A 24,687-nucleotide genomic window follows, 5' to 3' on the forward strand; every position below is an offset into this window, starting at 1 on the left:
CGCTTCCATTTGTACACTATAGACCTGAGGGTCCATTTGGTTCCTAATCAGTCATGAAGCCGAGGAACCCCCTGGAACCCTCTCAAGGTTCCATGGGTAGGGTTGCCACCTTTCAGAACTGGAAATAACGACCGTGCGCGCACGCGCGAACATTTTCGGGTTTTTGGAGTTTTTTTTTTTACTTTATTTCGGTTTTAGGGTTAGTGTTAGGTTAGGGTTATGTTATTTAATTATTTTGGGGAGCCAAAACCCCCCCAAACATCCTGAAATGCATAGAAATCTATGAAATCTCAATAAAAAAATCTATGAAATTTATATTAATTAGATTGAATTATTATATATGAATTATATTATTTATGTATTTATTAACTGTTAATCCATGAAGGATTTATGAAGAATTCCGTTTTCCTGATGAGCATAACAACATAAGAGTTATCCTTTAAATGGGCACACTATTTAATTATATTGATTAATATGTATATGTAAATACATGTTTATTTATTAGACTAAAAACTCAACATTAATAAACAATCAACCAAATTAGTCTACTGAAATAGCCTCTATGCCCACATTAGCAGCCAATATGTAGGCTGCCACTAGGGCAGGTAAATAGAAATACTGACTGACATCTTGTTAAAAACCACAACCAGATGAATAAGATGTAATATCCCATACCGAATCGATCTCAGGAGATGTGCTTGGGTCCTTTGGGTTCTTATATTTTTTGAATGTTGTTCTCCTGAGGCATGCTGTCTGATGTCAGCCAGTCCACCATGCGCCAGAGATTACATACGCTGACAATCATACTTTACAGTTTGCTTTGTAAACATCTCCACTGACGCTGTCAAGCCAATTGGGTTTGCCTCTTCCCACTCACGTCTGTACTTTTGGAAGCGTTTTCTCTTTTGAGGACGCGGTTGAGTGTCGGCTGTAGACATTTTGAAACAGCGCGGTGCCGCTGCACGAGCAGTAACTGACTGAGTAGAGGTAACTAGGCAACCATGACAGGCAGCGCAGGGCACAGAGGATCGGCACAGCGCTAACTCTCATTGGTCGTGTCATGAGTAATGAGCCAATGAGCTGCTGAGCACACTCCCAGACAATGGGATCGTAGCCAGCGTTAACTTGCCACGTCTGTTTATTTCCCGCAACTTTTGGACAAAATTTTGCTTGTTTTTGGCTTGTTTTTGTAGGTTGGCCGGCTCATTTCTATCACTTTACTTGGCAACACTGAATGACGGCCGCTCATCTGAGCTCTCACTCTCTCAGTCACACAGCGAAGAGACAGGGCTGCACATAAATCGCCCTGTCATTCATATTTATTCCCCGACCTTAAAATACGGGACAAAGTGCGTCCCTTATCAGTTCAATACGGAACGCGTCTTTTAATTTCCAATTACAGGACGATTCCGTATTTTACGGGACGGGTGGCAACCCTACCCATGGGAGTCCTTCCGGACTCCACTTTTTACAGATTTAGCAGGGGTCTTTTTTTTTCAGGCCAAACACAGCTTAGCTGAGAGAGAGATGAAGCAGGGACCCCCACTACATATTAGATTCATGTTAAATGTGTTTTCAGACATTTAACCACTTAAACCCTCTATATACTTTGTAAACTTGACCTTTTGCTCGGTACTTGGTCTGCTCTTTTTTCCCTGTACACCAAAAGTCTTCTCCAAAAATAGCCGATCTATTGTGAGCGTGTAGATCGGTTATTTTCGGCTAATGTTCCCCCCAGAGTAGGGATGCGAGGGTTCAAGTGGTTAAAGGGATAATTCACCCCCAATTTTTTTTTTTTTAAATTGATTAGTCACCCCATGGAGCCTTGAATTCATGGATATTGTTTTGTTTTGGTCACATTCCTAAGCCAATAATTTGATGACCGGCAGCGGTTCCGGTAGGAGACACAAAGAGTCTCCTTTGTGTCTCCTACCGAAACCGCTGCCTACCGGTCCGCTGGTCATCAAATTATTGGCTTAGGAATGCGACGAAAACAAAACAATATCCATGAATTCAAGGCTCCATGGGGTGACTAATCGATAGATTTTTTTTTTTGGGTGAACTATTCCTTTAATGTAATTTTTTTTTAAATAAAGTCCCTATCACACAAAGATTTGGCGGCCCCCCTGCAGTATCTCTGAGGACCGCATATAAGGGTCCCGGACCCCCTGGGGAAGACCCCTGCCCTACAGTATGGTGCCCCTGCCAGGGCACAGGTAAAAACAGCATCATCCTCCTCAGACAGACATCATTTCATGATCTTGCGAACAATTCTCCCCTCAGTGCAACCAGAACCAGGTGTCATCATGACATGATGAGAAGTGCATCTGTTCATCTGTTTATCTAATGTGCTCCTACTTGCTAATGGAGGGAATTTAACTAAGCCTGCTAAACACCTGTTCTTATAGAGAGGCCTGTGTAGCCAGTCCAACACCTTAAGGTTTCTGTCAACACCACATTCTACTAAAAGTCCAATACCAGCTATTGGATTATGGATATTTTAACCTTAAAACCCTTTCACTTCAATGATTGAAGTGAAAGCTCGCTACATGCGTAGCCAGTCTGTTCTTTTGTTCTAGTTCTACCATTGCTGTAAAGCTCAAAGTGGGATCCTTGAGGAACCATTAAAGTGTACACATTTGCACTCTCTCAGAGTTATGGGGGTCTTTTGGGCACCAAATGTTGGTGCCCAAATGCGAAAGTCTTGAGCACCGAGCACTGGCGCACTTGGCTTTCAAACGGTAGAAGCATGGCGTTTTAAATGCAGAACTATTGCATTCTCAGATTTGACCACCAGGCGACGGCCGCTTCACTGTTCTACCGTGTCTCGGGGGGCTTGGGTCTTTGAAACTAAGATGTTGACTCCAGTCCAAAGGGACCATTGGAGTCAACGGAGTTGACACGAGTCACGCGACTGTACTCTTCCCATGGCTCTGGTGGAGTAGGCAGGTAAGTGCTCGCATCTATTCTCGGCTTTCCTCGAAACCTGATGTAACCTTGCGTCTTTTCGCGGCTTTCCACCACGGAGGAAAGCCTGGTATTCATTCTAAAACTGAGCTGTGTGATGCAGTTTAGAAAAAAGTGGAAAGGTATTTCCCCAAAAAATCAGAAAACTTAAAAGGGTTTTGATCCCAGAATACTGCTGATGAGAGAAATGGGAGTTGATGGGGGGGGAAAGGAGGACGAGTCCCAGGGCATCTGCTGGATTAGTGACCAATAGAAAAGGCCTGGGAAAGTAGAACTATAACTGTGTTAGGAGAGGAGAGACAGAAGCAGAGTGTGACACATATTTGAATCCTTCCGAAGTGTTGTTTGAGACATGAGCCACTGTCTGGGCACGTTATACATATCGTTGTTGTCGGGGTAGAAACCTCTTATCTCCATATTTTTTTACTTGTTGTGTTTTTTTTCGCAAATTAACGCCCTACTTGATCATACTACAGCGTCACACGAAAGCATCAAAAGTTCGAAACGCAGCGCGAAGCGACGCGTTTTGAGCTTGTAGATCTGCTACTTTTGCTATTTTTGAATTCTGAAAAGTAACAGTTTTGGACATATGAGGTTTCCACCCGACAGAGACTAAATATAACTTTTTTTTGTTTTAAGGCATGCACACCACACAGATCCTGTGATAATGTAATAATGGATCAAAAATTGGTCTATTATTACATTCTCAGGGTTACATTAATACGGAGGATTATCTTTTGGTGTGTGCATGCATGCTGTGGGGAATAGATACTGAAGAAAAACAGATGTTGGAGGATGTTGTTTAAAGTCCATTATGAATGAAAAATAGTACACCGTTTACACATTATTCCAAAATAGACAACATATTAGGAGTTAAATAATCCCCCTGTGTTGCCCTGTGTGTGTGTGTGTGTGTGTGTGTGTGTGTGTGTGTGTGTGTGTGTGTGTGTGTGTGTGTGTGTGTGTGTGTGTGTGTGTGTTTGTGTGTGTGTGTGTGTGTGTGTGTGTGTGTGTGTGTGTGTGAGAGTGCGTGCGTGCGTGCGTGTGTGTGCGTGCTTTCGTTCGTGTTTTTTTTCTCACTGTATTTTTGCACATACATGAAATGTGTCCTCTGCATTTACCCATCCTATAACTCAGTGGTTCTCAACAGGTGGTCTGGGGACCACTAGTGGTCCTTGAGGGGGTCTAATTATTGTTAAACATCTGCATTACTTAATTAAAGAATTGTTGTTTTGATCAGCGTTTGCCTGTTATCTCTCCTATTGGTACCAACATCAATACAGCATGGAATTGTGGACAAAATCTTATCCAACGACAACAAAATATATGTCTTGGGTCTGAGAGTCTAAATCTCATCAAATGGTGGTCCGTGGCTCACATGGCGAATAAATAATGGACCTTGATATGAAAAGGGTTGAAAACCACTGGTATAACTACTAGGAGCAGTGAGCGCCATTCTACACGCTCGGGGAGCAATTAAGGGTTAAGAGTCTTGCTCAGGGACACACATCGCTGGTGACACATTGCTGGTGCCCTTTGATCCATGGTCCCACCAGAAGCCCTCAGTGCAAATTAAGAGCCACTATGTAGACACAGGCAAAGATTTGGAATTGCGTCCATAATTCCATCTCTTTCCATGTTCTGTTCATGGCACCAGCCTTGAATTCTTTCCATTTCATGTTGGCTTCGATCGATGCAGTCGTGGAAGGACTCCGATTTTCTACTTAAGTAAAACTATAGCAATACCACAACATAACAAGACTGACATTTAAATGTCATTTACAGGGTGGCTACCAATATAAAGAAAATGAGTGCATATGTGTCTGTCTGTCTTTGTGTGTGTGTGTGTGTGTGTGTGTGTGTGTGTGTGTGTGTGTGTGTGTGTGTGTGTGTGTGTGTGTGTGTGTGTGTGTGTGTGTGTGTGTGTACATACAGTACATACAGTACAGTACATTCATACGGTACATACAGTACTGTGCCTGTGAGAAAGAGAAGGCCGGAGCAGAAAGCCAGCAGCAGTTTACATAGTCTCTCCATTCTGGTTGAAAGATCCATTATCAAGTACACGACTAATTCAAACTGCATGTCTGTCAGGTTGCTGGCTGGACTTTACTGCAGCCAGAAACCAACCGAACCCAAAGTGGAAAATTAGTTCTCTCCTAATACTGTACTGTCTGTCTCTCTCTCTCTCTCTCAGACGCACACACACACACACACACACACACACACACACGCACACACACACACACACACACACGCACGCCAGTTTTGTATCCATTAACTTAAGTAATTGATTATTATCTTTGCATTAGAATGGCCAACGGAAACAAATGAGAATGCAGGCTTCAGCCCAGTTGCACTGACACACACATACGCACACGCACACGCGCGCGCACACACGCACGCACACACACACACACACACACACACATTAATAATTCCTCCTTTGTCTAGTCCTTCCTCTCTGTTCCTCTACGCTGTTCGTTTGTTTTGGACACAGTGTCAGACAAACCATTGTGTCTCGGCCAAATCCTTCCAAGTTGAGACCAACAGAAAAAAAGGGAAACAGACAAAAATCATTAATGACCAAGATTTTCCTATTGGGCCCCTGCCATCTTTCCTCTGGTACTTCTGGCACATCAGAGATCTCTGCATTGTGTTCCAGGAGTCAACCCAGGTTACTGTGAGCCCAGCTGTTATATGGTCTGGAACAGGAGAAGCAGGAAGGGGAGACTGGTAGACAATGTATGGTATCTATATAGTGTCATGCAATGATATTATGTGACAGTTATTAAACCATGGGCTTTTTATTGTTTATTACATAAAACAGTTCTATAGCTGCTAGAGATGATGTCTGTACATTATAACTGTGCATAAAGCAGGATTGGGGGTGTTTCATATGAGCTATAATGTCTGTCTGTCTGTCTGTCTGCCTGCCTGCCTGTCTGTCTGTCTGTCTGTCTGTCTGTCGATCAATTATTGATAGATCATCCTATCCAGCCAGGTTGGATAGTGACAGTCTCTCTGTCTGTCTGTCTGTCTGTCTGTCTGTCTGTCTGTCTGTCTGTCTGTCTGTCTGTCTGTCTGTCTGTCTGTCTGTCTGTCTGTCTGTCTGCCTGTGTGTTTCAGCTAATTCATTTTAATTGGCTTTTATTGGCATGAATTATGCAACAAGACGCATCAGCAACAAACAGATATGGCGCCACAGCGTGTGAGGTCCATCTTCGGACAGACACACAGACCAACAGTCTGACAATTTAGTCATTACAATACCCATAGCCTTGCTCAAAAGACAATGAGAAAATAGCCTTTGATCGACAGTTTAATTTAATAAACCGGTTCACATTACTGTCAACGTGGATTTGCTGCGGCAAAACAAAATGTTAGTCAGTCAGTCAGTCCCACTGGGATTTCCTGACAAGTGTGGGGAGGGAGTTGGCTGAGAACCAGGCAGGTGTTGCTGGCTGCAAGCCGCCTCGCCCTTGTTGGAGCGCAGCTATTCTGTGACTTGTCGACGGACACTCTTTTCTGCAGTGTGTTCTGATTCCTTTGTTCCAGGGTAAATTCCAATGTCTCCTCAGATGTGAGTCCTAACGTACCACACCATACACAGCGTCCATGTTGAGTCAGTCCCTTCCACAGCGAGTTCAGCCTGCGGTGGTATTTTAGCTATACAGCTCCTCACCGTCTTGCTAACTTTTATCACTTGCCTCATCAAGGGCATATAAAGTGCCACAGAATCCATGGAAAAAAAATATGTTGATTGTATGACCTACAGATCAAGAGTTATAGGCCAAAACGTGAATCTGCCTGTTATAGCGCCACCATGAGGCTGATTAAAAAAATTGGGTGGCATTCCTTGGCCTAGTGGGGATGTGCGTACCAAGTTTCACGGCAATCAATTCAATTCAATTTCAATTCAATTTTATTAAAGTGTCAAATCACAACAAGTTGTCTCAAGACACTTTACATGTAGAGAAGAGACCCGACAGTCCCACCCTGAGCAAGCGCTGCGTTCATGATTTGAGGCATTTTGTAAAAACGGTCCACTCCTGCACACTTTGGAAGCCAATCTTAGCCAAGAGGATGGAATATGAAAATTCTGACAGATCCGTCTTGATCACATGACTATAGAGGCCTTGTGGTTAGTGTGTCCGCCCTGAGACTGGGAGGTCAGGGTTTGATCCCCGGCCGGGTCATATCGACGACTATAAAAATGGGACACAGCGCCTTCCTGCTTGGCACTCAGCATCAAGGGTTGGATTGGGGGTAATTAAGTCCCTGTGACATACTGGCGTCATGTCCAGGGGGTGTACTTGTACATCAAGGTGCCTCACGCTACAGAAACAGGAGATAGGCTCCTTCCCTTTGTGCCACGTGGCTCGGCAAGGCTTACTTACTGAAATTGCATTTTTACCAATTACCCGAATGCCCCCACCCCCCATTTTAAAATCTCGGAAACAATAGAAAGTAATAAATTAATACATTTTAACACTCATCTTTTAATGTTAATAAAACATCTATTGATGCAGAAACTTGGACACATCATCAGTGTTGTTTCCTGGTAGCCTCGCGTGGCCAGACAATATCACACGACACACTGTGTGGATATTAGTCTGGTCCCTATCAACGATAGATTTTTTTCCAAGGGGCGGTTACAAAAAGATCCAAACGGACTCTATTGGTTAGACCTAAACCAATCAGAGCAGTGCTTCCTTGTATACGAACCAATCAGAGCAGTGCTTCCTTGTACGTCATTGCTCCAAATAAGGTGATAAGCCCGCCCACATTTGGATACTGGGCCCTGGTTGGTCCCGCACAACCTCGGCGGGAGAGAAATGAGATCTCTATGGAGGGGGGCCAGACCTAATCTGCCGAGGGCTAAAGTGCGATGCGATTTTGCAAAGGCAGATTCGTCTGGAACCAGGCTAGTTTCCTGGAGTCACTGGGTGTTTCGGGTCTTGCAACAGACGAAAGGCGACCCGACCGAGGCTGATCAGACCCCGGCCTTGTGTCCAAGTGCATTGCTACTGCCCCGACTGTCTCTTGGGGGCTTAGGGTGGCAGGTGAGATGTTAGCAGCAGGTGTTGGCGAATGGCGACACTAGGAGGCTGTGGGTTGCCTCCGGGCCTGGCTCCTCCTTCGTCTGACCAGAAGTGAGCGTTCTTCTGGGTGTTACGTCTCCGTTGCTGCTGGGCACAAACATCTCATTCTGCCTTGATGGATTTTTAAACCCTCCTTGCAGGTTTCACCGCAGTCTGTAGCTTTTGGTTCTTCCTCACAGAAGAAGTGGTTTGGGCTGCCAACCCTCTCCACCCCGGGTCGCCATGTAGTCTCTGGCCGTCCTCTGTCTCTTCAGATGTCACCACACTCTTCGTGGTCGTCACCCTGTCTGTTCCTGGTTGTCACTGTACTCCCACTCCCAGAGTTGTCAGTTAATAAAGCATTCACTGATGCACAAACTTGGACACATCATCAGTGTTGTTTCCTGGAGTCACTGCGTGTTCTTTTATTATCATTGCAGACTAATAAAAGAATGCTTGTAAAAAAACAGTTGTCCTTGTGTGCGGGGGGGTGGGGGGAGGGGGGGGGTGGTCTCAGCTTGTGTCAGATGTAAGGAGGTGGGGCCTCCCATGAAAAAAGGTTGGGAACATCTGGCCTATACTATAATATGTTCAAAGAGGAGATTGTGTGCACATCTTGTATACCTGTATTTAGGCCAGGTGCCAGGACATCAGTGTTGATTTTGTGGACTAAAACTATGACGAAAAATGTTTGTCGACTACCTTTTTTCACTGACGAAAACTACACAAAAACTAAATAAAAACAACAAAAACAAAACAAAATAATTAGACTAGACTGAAATGTTAGTGAGGTACTAGTGGAGAAGACATCCAGTAGAACTAAAAGACAAGTCATTTTATGTTTGACTTGGTTGTTGCGCTCTGAAAATAGGAGATCTACAAGCTCACAACGCGTCGCAGCGCGACGCGTTGTGAGCTTGTAGATCGGCTATTTTCAGTCAATCAGCCATTACGTCAATCAGCCATTACGACACCATAAAGGCACTGCCAAAATATGTTTTAGTCGACTAAATCAACTGTAGATTTAGTCGACTATAATCTTATGATATTTAGTCGACTAAAACTACAGTAGACAAAAACTAAAACATTTCAGATGACTAAAATATGACTAAAACTAAATGGAATTTGATTCAAAACACTATGACTAAAACTGAATCAAAATTAGCTGTCAAAATCAACACTACAGGACATCAAGGCAAGAATCAAATAGAAGTTTAAAACATAATGGTTTTAAGCTCCAAGCAATTTGATTAATGGCGCAAAGTTTTGACCTTACCTTCATCAGGCAAATGATTTCATTTATTTCATTTCATTTGCCTGATGAAGACCTTTAAGGTCAAAACGTTGAGCTATTAAAAACATTGCCTGGGAGCTTATAACCAGTGTGTGGATGTTTTAACCTTCTACTTAATAATATATACAATAACAACCCATGCTCCTTGTCTGTTTAGGGAGTTTGAGTTTACAAATTGTGAATCATTTATGCATGCTATGACTATAGGGTCAGATTTTGCATGTATGAATTATGCAAAATACACATTTGGAAAATCTTTATTATGCAGAGTAGGAGAGTCTTCTGTGAAAGAATTTTTCCACCAAAGCACAAAGTCACATCGGTTTCTTACTTACTCATGTCTATTGCCATGCCAAGCAGTCAAGTTCTACAGGATCACTGCCCTGCCATGTCAGCACTTTTCTAAATCAGTGAGAGCATTTTGTTTTTTCCGTGGAAATGAAGTCCAAACTGCCAATTCCTCATGAAAGAAAAAAGATATTGGCTGGCAGATAGATAGATAGAGTGGACGGACAGACAGACAGACAGACAAACGCACACGCTCCCCCCCCCCACACACACACACACAGTCCAGTTCCCAGAATGCCACTCAACATCCTGAGCCAGCGGCAAAACATTGCACAGTAATTTGTTTCAGACCCTCAGAATTGAATTAACACTTCATTGTGTAGCTCAGTGAAAACAAACAAGACTTTGTTGGCAGGTCATTGAGCGTGTAACTACAGACCTCTCAAGGTCAATAAATTACAGCTCCAGCCTCTCACTCTGGGTATGTATTTCATATCTTCATAAGTAGACCTAGGCCAGCTTTATTTGTGCCATTTATAGAAGGAAAAATCAGTTCAGTTTGAGCTATGCAGGTGATGAATGGGGGTCAAAATCTGGAGTGTTAACTTTCAACATTTTAAAAAAATCTTGAAAGTATTACACATTTTGTAACACAAATCTTCTCTTCTGGGGGTCCCTGGCTCAAAAAACCTTTACAGATCGGGTTCCGCGGCAAAATACATATCAATTTGGGGGACCTTGACATGAAAATGTTTGAGAACCACTGTTCTGGAGACCAAACTTCTGCACTTCCAAGAGGGAATCCCCACTCGTCCAGGGAATGCTCATGAGCTTCTCTCTCTCTATAGGTCGTCCTCAGACGAGCCCTCCATCGTCGCTTCCAGCCGTCCCGGTTCTCCATACATCTGGCCAGCTCGTTGGTGCTTTGCGCTCCTGCATCTTTCTTGAGTACGTGACGTCCACGTATGTTAGTGTGGGACGTCCTCGTGACCAGTGCCCGTGTGTTGGTTCCCACGGCACCAATTTGCTGGCTGGCAGCTCTTGATGTCTTTGGCAGTGTCCTGCTAGTCTCATTCTATTATGCTATTATGCTATTTTCTCGCTCACCCTTGGTATTCCCGTATACAGATTTTTGTTGGTAACATGTACACTCTTGCTGATGTTAAGTGCTGCACGCAACATTCTGGTGTGGCACCCGTCTAGAGACTTATGCAGGGTTGGTTTCAGTGTCCAGCATTCACTGCCATTGAGTAGAACAGGCTCTACTGTTGCACATAGAAGAAGCTGCGTTTGATTTGTCGGGGAAGGTTGGATTTCCATACACTGGTCATGCCGTTCAGGGCCCTCCGTGCAAGTGCCTTCCTCACTTTAAAGGGATATTTCACTTTCAAAAAAACTTTTGCTCATTTTATCGTCTACTCAGGCTTTTGTGAGCCCCCCAGACCGTTTTTAAGTTGCTTGATTCAGTATTTAGATATTTCATATTCATTTTATCAGACACGCCCCCTTCCTATACAAACCCATTATAACTTCAAACTCCATTTTTAACCCGTCCTTGGTTCTGGTGACTCACCCTGCCCTCCTAATACGTGAGGGGGCCGTGTTTTTTCGATTACTTTTTTCATTTATTTTTAATATTTTTTTTGGAAAATGAAAAAAAATTAAATACATTAACACATTGAATGCCAATCGCGTAGATCTACGCGAACCTATTTAAAGCCGCAGCGTGCCAGTCGCGTAGATCTACGCGAACCGCCGATTCCCATTGTAATCGCCCAAGGTGCACTTTCCGAATTTTTTTGATCCATTTCCGTTTCCGGTCGGAAACGGAATTATTCGGGTTCCGGTTTTTTCGATCGTATCCGCTTCCTGTCTGGGATCCTGTTTAAAACTCGATTTTCTCGGTTGTTGTTTTTCTCCTCGCTGATCACTGTTTAGCGTGTATCGGCTGTAGCTTCAAGATGGCGGCTCGCATTTGGAAACTGTTTTCGCTGGACGTTTCTCACGGATCCGCTGTGTGTTTAGAACCAAATGAACGCGCACTTTTAACTTATTTAGCGAGGTCTGTGGCGACATGATAAAAACTAAAAAACAACAATAAAACGCTGGCACTGGTGAGTACATTATGAGATTAAACTCTGGCATGGAATGTGTTAAAAAATAAAATAAAATAAATGAAAAAAGTTATAGAAAAAACACAGCCCCCTCACGCATTAGGAGGGCAGGGTGAGTCAGCAGAACCAAGGACGGGTGTTTTTGATGAATCTAACGGGTTAAAATGGAGTTTGAAGTTATAATGGGTTTGTATAGGAAGGGGGCGTGTCTGATAAAATGAATATCAAATATCTAAATACTGAATCTAGCAACTTAAAAACTGATTGGGGGGCTCACAAAAGCCTGAATAGACGATAAAATGACCACAAGTTTTTTTTAAAGTGAAATATCCCTTTAAGATCTTGCTCGGTTGGGTTGACTCATGAGCCCAGGTACTTGACTTCCTTCAGGGCAGTGCCTCCCTGTTGTTGTCGGTGGATGTTCCGGGTGATAACCTTCATTTTCTTGGCATTTAGCCGAACGCCAACCTTAGCACACTCTGACACCACTCTGTTCAGGAACTTACCAACCGTTAGGTGTCCTACCTGCACCAGAAGGTCCAAATGTCTCAGAGGAAGAAGGAGACCACCTCCAAACACTGTTATATTGTATTAAAGCGGCACTATGTAACTTATTTTTAATGAATAATATGTAATTTTGTCCAATCTGTATGGTAGAGTATGTTAATACGATATAACTTATACAATTGGGGTGGTTGTATTTTGTCTCCCTGCTCTTCTATTGAGACATTTAGATCGTGTCAAAGGTCTCACATGTCTCACCTAGACACAGGATCTGACACGAATTTTGACCTGATGGTCAAGATTCCATTTATCTCCTGAGCAGGCAGGCAGGCTCTATCAGCTCAATGGTAAAAATGTAAGACCTTACGCAGGAACAGATTGCTGAGAATAACATTTAAATGAGGTCCGGATTGCAGCTTTGAATGAACACGCTGGATTTTTTTTTATGTGTACAGATTTTCATGATAACCTTTGGATAGCAGCGGGTGCAGAAAAAGGGGATGAAAGTTCATCAAAGCTGTGAAAGCTCTCTTTGACTTTGTACCAGTTTGGTTGGCACACATGTTGACGGACGTGCTGGGCACCGTGGCCACCTGAGACCGCAGATGGCATCGACAGATAAAATGCAATAAATCCCTGGTGACAGACATAATAGACAGTGTGTGTGCGCGTGCTCTTTTAATGTACACACACACACACACACACACACACACACACACACACACACACACACACACACACACACACACACACACACACACACACACACACACACACACACACACACACACACGCACACGCACACGCACACAGACATTTCATTTTCTCCTACTGTAAGTACTCCTGAAATCTTAAATCAGCACTTTGACATAAAGTGAACCAGATAACCTTGAATGATGAAGGTTTATGACATCTTTTTGTGTGCACGCCATGTTTTCCCATCATACTGTAATAGGGGCTGGGCAATGAATCAAGAACATATCGAAACCGATATTTAGAACCAATTAATCGACTTAATCTTGTTCATGTAATGTAGGTTAATCAAGAAGCACGTATTTTTTTATGTTATAGACTTTTAAAATGTCTGATATATCAACGAACCCACAAGAAAAAATTCAAACAGATTTTTTTTAATAATCTACCAAATCAATTAGTCTAATTAACACTGAAATTAATAGATTGGCTATTTTCACTGTTTAAAAGAAGAAAAAATCGTTTAATCGCCCAGGCCTAATTCTGTACACTCACTAAAACCATCAGTTGGTCATTATATGTAAGAATCTGCTTTATAATTCATCCTCATATTTACGGCGATACAACATCTTGCCAAGCAGTGTCAAACACTTCAGGTTCTGCTGAGGAGCAGACACTTAATCAATTAAGAATGTTAATTTATCAAATTGTACAGGAACCAAATGGACTTTCACAGGTCGATCTACTTATAAATGCATGAAATCTGTATGTGTGTGTGTCTTCCTCGCCCATATAACTCGAGGACCGTCTGACCGTCTGACTTCAAACCTGGCATATAAACCTGGCAAACCTTGTGTAATCTCCACGGACATGAGGGTGTGTTGCGCCGATTGGGAACTTTGTCAGACTGGCGGTTGTCTAGAACTGTCTATAAATCTGCATATGTGTCCCTTTATATCCATATTATGGAGATCTCTGCGTCTGTCTGTCTGTCTTTGTCTGTCTGTGTCCCTTTTATGCACATATACAAGGAGATTCCTGGTGTCGAAGTGAGAAAAAGACGAACGTAGCGAATCAAAAAGTCACTGATAATTTCACAGTGAGTGTTTTTGGTCTGCCATAAATGACCAGTTGAGCATTGGTCGGCACTATATCTGTATTCTTGTCACAATATGAGTCATCTCTGTGCTGTAATTATGGAAGCCTTGTTATGCGGGGAGTTAGGGACATGCAGTGGTGTAAAGTAACTAAGTACAATTATGGGGTACTTTTTTTTTTTACTTTACTAGATAGAGTATTTCCCATTTTAAATACTTTCACTTCTACTCCATTACATTACATTTATTTGAAAACAGACTTGTACTACTTAAATGAGTATTTCGGCATTGTACTGTAACATTGATACTTTTACTTAAGTAAAAAAATGTGAGTACTTTTTCCACCACTGATGTTATGCAAGCAGTGAGGGACATGCAGCTTCCTCCAGCCAGAAGCAGCAGACCTCGGTGAACTCCTTCAAAACATTCTCAAGTTTGGTGCAACCACTCAGGACATTACTCATGCCTGTTTCCCTTCGGAGGCGTTCTGTTATTTAAAATGTTCTTTTGTTTGTGAAACCACACAGTTTGCTAGGAGGTCACCAAAGCGTGAACTATCCTTTGGTACAGACACTCGCACACAACTAAAGTATGAATCGGGTTCAATAAATCAGGCCCAAAGGTTGGCATTTAAATGACAAAGTCAGTGTCTGTGGTCAATGACAAATCAACCACTTTTAAGCTTATTTCATGTCGCGTGTAAGCATTGTACAGCTTCATGTTCAGCAAAATCATGCAAGAATGTGGGTGTGTGGAGCAAGACATTGTTAGCGAAACAAAAATGTTTGTGTTTTGAACATTAACATCGTGCTCCATGGGGAGCCTGTCTATGTTCCCTCAGCCCTATGTCAACCACTTGACCACTAGAAGTACAGACGCCAGGGGTCTGTACTTGGCACCCTCCTTTTTCCCTCTACACACCAACCGCAAATAGCTCGGTTGATCAAGCTCACTTGTGAGCTTAGATCTGCTATTTTCACTGAATGTTCTTCACCTATTATGACTAATAGGAATAGGAAAGGCTAAAGGCTGCTCTCCACAGCACAGATTTTGGGCCGACTCAGCGTTGGAAAGCGTCTGCTGCCGACAACCTGTTGTCGGATAGCTCGTTCCGTCGGGTCGGACCTCTACTGACCGGACGATGAGAAACAGAGCATGATCTGTTTCTTTGGGCCGACTGGTAGAGCCGTGGGGTAGTGAAGAGGGGGGGTAAAGGTTAGGTCCGAGCTGGCTGCGGTGTTGCCAGATTCTGTGAGTGAAACAAGCGACCAGGTCTATGAAAACAAGCCCAAAAGAAGCGACCGGTTTCACCACTTGAGCCCTATTATATCAGCTATTTTCAAAAATAATCTTGAAAGCAAGCCCAAACAAGCAACTACACTTCAGAAACAAGCCCAAACAAAAGCAACCAGCAACGAATTATGAATATTTACAAGAGACTTTACAGGAAAACAAGCCCAAAGTCGCTTATAATAAGCAGACCTGGCAACACTGGCAGACCAGCCCACCAGCTCTACACGCATTAGCACAACAATGAGCACATCGGCCGACAGAACTAAATGCCAACCTTTGCCAACAGACTACCAGTCTGTTGCAGTCTGTTGTAGTCTGAAGTAGTCTGTTTGGGAGAGTCACCTTTAGACCCGAGTTATAAACCCCTAACCCCAACCGTAAGCTGAGAGGGAACATACAGTAGGATGCCCCCCGCCTCAACCTTTAGAACACCAGGTCTTCCCACAAATCACAAAGTGTTCCTTCGTCTTTTCCACTTTTTCCCATCTAAACACGGCTTACATCTTTCACTGAATATTTTCCGCTATTTTCACTGAATGTTCACCTATTATGAAAGAATAGGAAGGCTAAGACCCGACTTATAAACCCCAACCGTAAACTGAGAGGGAACATATACAGTAGGATGCCCTCCCCACCTCAACCCTTAGAACACCAGTGTCTTCCCACAAATGACAAAGTGTTCCTTCCTCTTTTCCACTTATGCCCATTTAAACACCGCTTACATCTTTCAGCACTCTCTACGGCTTTGTGATCCAACACAACTTCCACTGCCGTTATATTCTGAAGCGGTCCCTTGTTCCCCGAGTCGGCGACCACATAATTTCTCCTCTGTCGGGCTACAGTCTTCTGGGTGAGGTTGACCGCCATGGCTCCTGCTGCCTCGCTCTGTGTCGTTTAGTGGCCCTCCGCCACTATACATGCCGACCGCAGGGCCCCCGTCTGCCCCAGCATTCCTCACGGAGGAGAAGAAGAGAGAGAGAGGCAGAAGAGGGGCCTCACGTAACAGGCTATGAAATTAACATTCGTGACAAGCTTCTGAACCCACACAACTATGTTATGGGATCGACCGGTGCCAAACTCTCTACTTGAGAAAACTTCTGTTCTGTTCTGTTCTAGTACAGCGATTCCCAACCTGTGGGCTGGAGTCCACTGGTGAGCCGTGAGCATATTGAAAGTGGGGCCCCGAAATAATTGTCAAAACCCTACGATATTATTGATAATAGAACATTAATAAAGAAAAATAATTAAATTCAAGTAAATAAAAGTGATGCTATTTTTTTCTTCAGAAGCTTGAAAAATGAGTTTTCATTGTGATACCGATAAGTAGGAACTTAGTAGTATTCTACACATAACGCTCCATTGATCCACATTTGACCACGTGATCCACCCATCTGACCGCAACATGGCTGCGTGCCGTGTTGTGGTCAAAATGGGAGGATCGCAAACTATTTAAAGATTTTTAGAAGTTACGGCCTTGATCCAGAAAAGGATTCTTGTAACTGAGACGAGCCATGATTAAAGAACCAGGTGTGTAATAGATACCTGGACAGGACAGTGTGCTTCAGCTACATGACGGATATCAATCAAATTCAAATTCAAAGATTCTAAGGGGTTGATTTGTCAATCTCTCCTAGTAGAAGCAGCGAAATGAGTGACAAAGAAAGTTTCTTTCTTTAAGAAACCCCTTTGAATCCGTTTGATTTCAATTGATGAGTCAATCAATAGAATCTGTTATGCACTTCTATTCTCTTTGTGACGATAACTACGAGGAGTTTATCTAAGCAATATTAGCACAAAAGCCTGGTTAAAGATGTGTTGCTTTCTGTATTGAACTTTTGATAAATCAAGATTCGAAAAGGAGATTTTCTCAAGCAAGCCTATTCATTGTTATGGATAATCAACTAAGCAGTGGTTCTCAAACTTTTTCATGTCAAGGACCCCCAAAATGATATGTATTTGGCCGTGGACCCCCATCTCAAAATATTTTGTTCCAGGGACCCCAGAAGCAAAGATTTGAGTTACAAATGTTCGCCTCAGATTTGTACAAATTTCCATGATTAAAAAAATAGCCCAAAGAATTAAATATGGATTTAGGGGCTTGATATGATTGTGACGCTTTATTAACTAATTTTGCTGGGGACCCCCTGGTACCACCCCCAAGGACCCCTGGGGGTCCCCGGACCCCACCTTGAGAACCAATGAACTAAGCGACTGATCATTCATAACATAGGGCTACATTAGGCAACAACATAAGCAGGTGCACTTTGGATTCTATGCTGTTAATGTATCCGTTTGTAAACTGTAGTGTTGCAAATGTCACCCCAAATGGACCCTTAAATGCCCACTCAGGATTTTACTGTGTAGCAGAGCTTGAGCCTCATCATGCCTTGAGGCTGTTGTGGTGGTTGCTGGGCAACAGCATCAAACAAACAAGCTCAGTGGACCGTGTGGGACGGTCTCATCTAAATCAACATGTCAACATGGTGTCATCCTATCAGCTGATCCTGTGCAGAACCATTTTATTTCCCCAACCGCAGCTTCACCCCAAAATATCGTCGCTGTCGGGCAGAAACCTCGTATCTCCATATTTCAGCGAGTGTATCACACAAAGTAGCAGAAATAGCAGATCTACAAAGCTCACAACGTGTCGCGGTGAGAGCTTGTGATGCTATAGATCTGCTATTCCCACAATTATTTTTTTAAATCTTGAAAGTGAAAGTGTGTCCGTGGGTTTTAAATATTTCACTCGTGAAAATAATTAAAAATAATAACTAAATGACTAAATAATAACTACATTGGATCCATTGGAGATGCAGGTTCTTTGTTCCATTTTCTGAAAAGTAACGGTTTTGCAATGGTGTAAAGTAACTAAGTCCATTTACTCAAGTCTTGTGCTTAAGTGCAATTTTGAGGTATTCTTACTTTACTGGAGTTTTTCCAATTTTCAGTACTTTTACTTCTACTCCATTACATCTCAGAGGCAAATATTGTACTTTTACTTCACTACAATTATTTATTTATAGTTACTAGTTACTTTGTAGATTTTTACTATTATTACAAAACATTAACCACTTCAGCATTTATATATATTATATAAATATATTATATTATATTATATATATTATAGACCATTTGAAAATAGCCGATCTACAAGCTCACAATGCGTCGCATCGCGACGCATTGTGAGCTTGTAGATCTGCTATTTTCAAAAGATTTATATACATTTGAAAAGTTGTGAAATGGGACTTTCTGTATAATGAGTACTTTCTACTTTTGGTACTTTAAGTACATTTTGATGCCAATACTTTTGTACTTTTAATCAAGTAAATTTTGAATTCCGGACTTTTGCGAGTATTTCTACATTGCCGTATTGATACTTTTACTTAAGTAAAACATGTGAGTATGCCAATTTTTTTCGACCACAGTGGTTTTGGACATACAAGGTTTCCACCCGACAGCAACGTGAAGAATACATGATGTTTATCCATCGGTCACACACACAATGCATAGACAGGAATTTTAATGGACACTTCACTTACAAAATCTGCTCCAAGCACAAATTATTGCCTTTTGGGCAATAGTCAATATTCAGCATTTACAAAATAATCACACCCAGTGTGAAGTGGGCGGTGTGGTCACAGTGGTCATCACAGTGATGGAAGTTCACTTAAAGAAAAGTAATATTTCTGAAGTGGGTGGTGCTATTTATTAACAATAAATAAACAATAAATAAATAATGGGTGATTCACTTAAAAAAAAACATAAATGTTTTTTTTTAAAGTGCATGGTCCTATTTATAGGGCTATGCACATGTGTCATGTGTTTCACTAGCCAATCACAGTCCTGAATAGAGTCAGCCAATAAAGTCAGCCAATCATATTACAGCTAGCATTGAATGTGTAGGGGTTAGGGGTGTACAATGGTGGCCAATCACGGTGCAGGGTTAGGGGGGTACAATGGTGGCCAGTGATTTGCATTGAATGTGTAGGGGTTAGGGGTGTAGGGGGGTACAATGGTGGCCAATCACAGTGCAGCGAATGTCGATGTGGCGAAAGGTGGCGAGCATTCGGTGAAAAAATAACAGATCTACAAGCTTGTTGATCTGCTATTTTTGCCAAAGAGATTTGTTGTGTAGAGAGGGGGGGGGGGGACGACGACGACCAAGTACAGACCTCTGGGAGACTCCGGTCAACTATAAGTATATAGGGTCCAAGAAGTGGATAAGGCCATGTGGTAAAATGCTCCAAAAATATAAATCATATATTAGTATTATCATTCTTGGAATAAGGAGAAGAATATTGAATCTGCACTGAAGATCTAACACTTTATAGTACTGTATACAGTAAAATATTTAAGTTACATTCTGTTGTTTGTTTACTAAGATTGCAGGGTAGCGATGTAGCAGGATTCTGTCAATATAATGACTTTTAGTTAATATATTACAGCTGCACTTATTTCAGTTACTGGAATGTGGCAAATATTTTTTTGAAAGGTCATAAATGATTTGCTGCGCATCTAATTATAGTCCTTCATTTGTCACAATTAAGAGCATACCTTATGGTAATCATTTGTGCTTCATTTAACTTTCAGATGAAATCCTCATCAGGCTTTTGTGGGAAATTGTTTATTTTTGCCAATAAGGTTTTTAAATTCCACTGTGACCACGACGGGAACCCTGGTGTTCCTATTCTGGGGCGAACATTCAGTGAAAACAGCAGTTCTTCTGTACAAGCTGAGCTTGTAGATCGGCTTCGGTAAGATATTTGGTGTAGGTGGGGAAAAAGGAGGGGGCCTAGTACTGTATAGCAGTGGTTCTCGAACTTTTTCGAGACAGCCAGCAATTTGTTTTTTTATGTTGAAAGTGAAAGTTAAAGTGGTTGTCTATCTGTGCGGGTTTTATAAAACACTTAACCAATGAAAAGTATCCTAAGAAAGGGATAGTTCACCCCCAAAGTGACTTTTTTTTCTATCGATCAGTCACCCAATGGAGACGTGAATTCATGGAGCATTTTTTTTGTTTTTGACGCATTCCTAATAAGCCAATCATTTGATGACCGGCAGCGGTTCCGGTAGGAGACACAGATGAGTCTCCTTTGTCTCTCCTACCGGAACCGCTGCCTACCGGTCCGCTGGTCATCAAATTATTGGCAAAAAATTATCCTTGAATTCAAATCTCCGATAGTGAAAAAAAATGTTTTTTAGGTGAACTATCCCTTTAACAAGAGCTTGTGACTAAATCATAACTACATGGGTTGTTTTTTTCGCCCCCACATTTCCTGAGAAGTAACGGTTTTGGACATCGCCTATATATATTATCTTCACAGAATGACATATTACATGATCACACCGCTGACTGCTCAGCCCTGCTGGTAAGAAAAGCACAGCTGTTTAATCAAACCACAGGAATGACTTATGAAATGACAAAACACAAGCAAAGGATCATAGTCAGTCTGCCATAATGAGAATGTTGTCTCTTTCATCAATGTATAAGGCCGTGAAGCTCTGGACAGTTTTTCCTCCCCCTGTTCTTGTGTGGGCATGCCTTATTTCACTGTCACAATAATTCATTGAGTACAGAAGTATCCACAGAGAAAGTCCCTGACAAGTAACTGGGCATTTTAACTGTATAGTTTTTATGTTAAACATTACATCACATAAATAAACACAGCAGCAATGCCCGTCCAATGTGAATAATGCATAATAAAAGCTCAGAATACATTTTGAAAACGTAACTTTTTTCACTTCGCTTCAACATTTGAAGATGTTATTGCCTTTTCAATCAGCTAAAGTTTAGCTCATTGAAACGGCACTAAAATCTTGCAATGCACTTCGTCTATGTGTGACAAACGTTTCAAGTAAAATGATCGACATAAATCTTTCAGGTCTCACCAGAATTTATGGAGAGTTTTTAGTGTTTTGTTCTATTATCTGTATAGGCTACAGTACAAACTCTTCATCATTACTAAATCACAGACAGGGTTCAACTTCACACACATTTCAAGCCACGACGTCATGCAAACGCACACTCACACAACCAGGACCAAGCTATTATGGTTTTTATGAGAAAGCCAAATAAAAACGAAACACACACAAATTGCTTAAAAGGATCAGTGATTGTTTCAAGGCGGTTGGAGGAGCGTGGTTATAACCCCTCGCTGAGATGATCTAATCCACAATCTGGATGAATGACCACAACATTCACTCTATCTTATGTCATTTTATATGATGGAGTCATTGTTGTTGTTGTTGTTGTTGGGTAAAAGACATCATGTTTGGTTGGGTGGGCAGTGTGGGAGATGGCAGATTTGATCACTTAAACCCTATATGGTTGACCGGAGTCCCTCAGGGCTCTACACTAGTGTATTTTCTGTTTTCTGTTAACCCATTCAATCCGGGAACGCATGTCATTTTAGATTTCTTTGACTATTCAAAAATAGCAGATCTACAAGCTCATATAGCGCAGCACCGAGTGCCACGAGCGCTATGAGCTTGTAGAGCTGCTATATATTTTTTTATCGTGACATTTTTGCACATTTTTGAATATATATATATTTTAAAGCAAACATTTGTAATTCAAATATTTGCTTCTCGGGGTCCCTGGAACTAAACATTTTGAGATGGGGGTCGGCGGCCAAATACATATAGTTTTCGTGGTCCTTGACATGAAAAAGCTTGAGCACCACTGATAAAGCTATATGTTTTTCAGAAACCAGTTAGGATTTAGAAGACATTTGTAGATCCCTTCCAGGATTTAATGGATTAAAAGGTTAAAAGCTACAGAAGTAAAGGTAAAAAAGGGGTGACGACGTGTTATGAGCTTGTCGATCTGCTATTTTCCTGCGAAAGCTTTCCTCACAATGAATACGGATGCTGGGGTTGAAGTAGTTAAGCAGCAGTCACACCTGTGCCTGACTCCAAACTAATTGGACACTAAAGGCCGTTCACCTGCATCGATGTAATCTAATGGATGCCCTCTCTCTTCAATAAATGTGTTTATAGTATCAGTTTAGTTGCCAACCTGGGCCCACTGGATCAGGGCCCACTTGATTATCTCAAAAGCATTGGCGGGCGCCCCACCCATCTGAACCACTTAACATGGCAGCCAAGAGCAAGTTTTTTTCTTTTTTTAAACAATGCAACAAATCAATGGTGGTTAGAAACGGCTGGTTTCTACCCATCTACAGTACCTGACCTGTGTGTCCCTGTTTAGGAGGAACTCCAGTGAGACTCTGCTACAGGCAGAGTAGTGAATCCATTGTCAGACTAGGCTCTTGCTAGCATTTCATAGTCCATATTCACACGGTGGCCATTTTGGAATTTAACATTGCGTTGCTGTGGCAACTGGGGTGGCAACTGGGGTGGCATTTCATTGACTTAATGGCAATATGGCCGCCGTGTGAATATGGTCTATTAGGGCTGCAACCAGGCCTGGAATTTCATCTTTTTAGGGGCAAGGCCACTTGGCCTTTGGTATTGTAAATGTTTTGAGGGCACAAAGGCCAAATGCAAGGACCACAAGACCATGACATAAAACATTGATATTAAGTCCACTGAAATAATTAATTTAATTTACTGGTTAATAATTAATTTGTATATGAAGTATGACTATCAGTGAAATAAATACATGTTTGTACAAACTCCTGAAAAGTTCATACTCAGAGTCACTGGACTGGTTTGAAGATGGGGATGAGGACTGAGTAAGGGTTAAGAATTCAGAATCTTGACAGTGAAATTGATTTAACTGTTATTCTGTACTCTGTCTGATGACCTTTTGTCCTGTAACTGTTGGCCCAAACAGCGTGTGCATGATTAGTGCATGTGAGTGCATGTTCTGTTTGTCACGTAGTATACGTGGTGTCTCAGAAGTCACATAGACGTCTGAGTTCTCTTTGCACATGGAAGAGGACCTTGATGTAACTATTTTTGATCATCCTTTTTGTCACCTTTTCGGCAATCTACGCTCTTGCAAGGGTATATTTCAGTTGCATATGTCCTTCTCTGACCACAAACGGCTCATGTCTGTGAAGACTACAGGAAAGAGACAGAGAACAAAACATCAGCTGGGGGCATTGTGGATGGGGCATCAAGTCCACTGTGGCCACTGTGGCCTCAGGGCAGATCATTTTTTGAAGGGCAGAATGCCAAACTGTGGGAAAACGGCGCAGTTTCTTTAATTTTTTTAAACTTTTTGACACTTTTCTCCTTTAATGACATGCCTAAAATAAGGATCAATTACTAATCGATTATTTTATTAAATTATCAATTATCAACATTTATTTTTAATAATCAATTACATTGATTAGTTTGAGAAACATCTGCACCCCTAGATCGAAAGGAGAATACACACTTGGCCTAATATAGTTTTTCTCATGATACTGACCATTATATAATGTCAGTATCATGGTCAGTGTCATGGTCAGTATGATGGCCAGTATTATGTCAGTATCATGGTCAGTATCATGGCCAGTATTATGTCAGTATCATGGTCAGTATCATGGCCAGTATTATGTCAGTATCATGGTCAGTATCATGGCCAGTATCATGGCCAGTATTATGTCAGTATCATGGCCAGTATTATGTCAGTATCATGGTCAGTATCATGGCCAGTATTATGTCAGTATCATGGTCAGTATTATGTCAGTATCATGGTCTGTATCATGGCCAGTATTATGTCAGTATCATGGTCAGTATCATGGCCAGTATTATGTCAGTATCATGGTCAGTATCATGGCCAGTATTATGTCAGTATCATGGTCAGTATCATGGCCAGTATTATGTCAGTATCATGGTCAGTATTATGTCAGTATCATGGCCAGTATTATGTCAGTATCATGGTCAGTATCATGGCCAGTATTATGTCAGTATCATGGTCAGTATCATGGCCAGTATTATGTCAGTATCATGGCCAGTATTATGTCAGTATCATGGTCAGTATCATGGCCAGTATTATGTCAGTATCATGGCCAGTATTATGTCAGTATCATGTCAGTATCATGGTCAGTATCATGGCCAGTATTATGGTCAGTATCATGGCCAGTATTATGTCAGTATCATGGTCAGTATTATGTCAGTATCATTTAAAAAAAACATGTCTTCCAACACAAGCCTAATAGTACCACTACAATAAATACTACAAACCTGCATGTACTGTCTGTAACCCATCTAAATGTAGAAGTTTAAAACCTTCTCTAGGTAAAGATTTACAATATTTTCATCCATCCATCTCCAACCGATTATCCGGAATCGGGTCGTGGGGGTAACAGTTCCAACAGAACTGAGAAAACTCATTTCGGTCGCTTGTATCCGCAATCTTATTCTTTCGGTCATGAACCACACTTTATGACAATATTTTC

The sequence above is a fragment of the Gymnoscopelus braueri genome, assembly GCF_963280865.1.
Source record: "Gymnoscopelus braueri genome assembly, chromosome: 3".
NCBI classification, from domain to species: domain Eukaryota; kingdom Metazoa; phylum Chordata; class Actinopteri; order Myctophiformes; family Myctophidae; genus Gymnoscopelus; species Gymnoscopelus braueri.